General features: G+C 48.5%; 1 long non-coding RNA gene across 1 annotated transcript; it reads right to left on the reverse strand.

Annotated features, from left to right (window-relative positions):
* Positions 1-1,168: 1,168 nt before the first annotated feature.
* Positions 1,169-1,685, reverse strand: LOC103584550. The gene is made up of 3 exons (XR_549991.1): positions 1,589-1,685; positions 1,366-1,488; positions 1,169-1,282 (listed from the first exon to the last, which is right to left on the reverse strand). It is a non-coding gene; the product is annotated as an uncharacterized LOC103584550 (long non-coding RNA).
* Between the last annotated feature and the right edge of the window lie 386 nt (positions 1,686-2,071).

Raw genomic sequence — 2,071 nt, forward strand, 5'->3', positions numbered from 1 at the left:
GGTGGAGCGATCATGAATGGGATTAGTTTCCTTATAAGAGTTGGAGAGAGCTTGCTTCCTCTCTCTTCCATGTGAGGACACAGTGAGAAGACTGTCCTCTATGAACAAAAAAATGGGCCCTACCAGATATCATATCTGCTGGCGCCTTGATCTTGGACTTCCCAGCCACCAGAACTGTGAGAAATAAATGTTGTTTAAGCCACCCAGTCTATGGTACTTTGTTATAGCAGTCTGAATGGACCAAGACAGTCTCCAAGATAAGTAGGAGTTTGCCAAGGCAGGAAGGGACATTCTAGAAAGTGGGCAATGACATGTGCAGAGGCATGGGAGCTGGGAAGCTCTGGACACATCCAGGAAGGGGCAGGCCAGTATGACTCAAATGTTCAAGTGTGGCAGGAGACAGGCTGATGTGGTTGGCTGAAGCTAGATTGCAATGAGCTAAGGTGGTGGTTTCAAAATTTTGACCACAAGCCACAGTAAAAAAAAAAAAAATAATAATAATAATAACAACAGTAATGTTAATACAAAATGACACACTTCATATGTTCACATATAGCTATATTTAAGTTACGTGAAACACTACTGCATGCAATAAACTCTATTTTCTCTTCCATTCTTTTCTTTTTTAAAACACTGGTTGTGGGCCAGCCCGTGGCTCACTTGGTAGAGTGCGGTGCTGATAACACCAAGGCCGCGGGTTTGGATCCCATATAGGGATGGCCGGTTTGCTCACTGGCTGAGCATGGTGCTGACAACACCAAGCCAAGGGTTGAGATCCCCTTACCTGTCATCTTTAAAAAAAAAAACACTGGTTGTAATATACCAATTTGATTTCATTATCCACTAATGTGGTTATACCCATCATTTGAAAAACTCAGGGATAAGACATGTGATCTTTATTCTGTAGGCACGGATGAGCCACAGAAGGATTATGAGCAAAGGACTAATGTGATCAAATACGTATTTTTTAAATTAACCTTGGCAGCAGGGTAGAGGATTGAGGGGAGGCAGGGCATGGCATATCCTCCAATATACCCCCACCCCAACACACACACATTTACACCACATCCTTGGGTCACAACAACAGCAAAGACAAGAATGCTCAGAATGTGGGCAATAGGGCAGAAGCAAGCAGAACACCCTCCCACCTATAACTCACGGTTGCAGCTCTTGCCATCTGCCTGCAGTTGCCGCCCCTCAGGGCACAGGCAGCGGTAGGAGAGGCCCTCACTCACACATTGGAATTCACAGCCATGGTCCACACCATTGCAAATGTCCCGGACTGAAAGAAGAGACCGGTCAGGGTGGACCCCACCAGCTAAGCTTCCCTACCCCTCTGCACAAATGTAGGAGACCCCGCCTCACTCTGACAGCTCCTCCCATCGGGCAGCAAGTCATGGCCCTCTCTGCAGCTGCACTGTGGCCCACCAAGGGTACTAACACACTCATGCTGGCAGCTGTGGTTCCCGAAGCTGCAGTGGTCAATGGCTGGTGGGAAGGAAGAAACAGCAAGATGTCACCTTTGATTGGAGCCATCAGAGGCCTCAGTCCAGGGTGCTGGTTTTGCAGGGTGAGGGAGCTTACTCACCCCTGCAGCTCCTCTTGTCTTGCTGCAGTATAAAGCCAGCTTGGCAGTGACAGAAATAGAAGCCCGGGGAATTGACGCAGTGGTGCTCACAGCCATGGGTCCCTTCAGCACACAGGTCAATGGCTGAAGAAGAGATGAAATCGGTCTATGCCCAGGGCTGTACTTCTCAGCCCTGGCAGAGCAACCACTCAAGGAGCTTTTTTAAAAATACCTATGCCTGGGCCCAAACCCAAATATCCTGACTTAATTCATCTGCAGTGGTACCCATCCATCTGTAATTTCCATAAGCATAAGCCTTCTTCCTGTGGGGCCAGGTGACCCTCCCAACTCAAACCCTAGGTGCATCCGAGAGCCAACATGCCCACTACTGAGCCAGGCATAAGAACGAGAACGTGCAGTTGTAGGGCCCCTGTTCTCCAGATGCTCACTGACTTACAGGGCAGGACCAGTCTCAGCCACTTTACCTATCTGAGCCTCCATTTC

Source organism: Galeopterus variegatus, unplaced genomic scaffold (genome assembly GCF_000696425.1).
Source record: "Galeopterus variegatus unplaced genomic scaffold, G_variegatus-3.0.2 Scaffold63871, whole genome shotgun sequence".
NCBI classification, from domain to species: domain Eukaryota; kingdom Metazoa; phylum Chordata; class Mammalia; order Dermoptera; family Cynocephalidae; genus Galeopterus; species Galeopterus variegatus.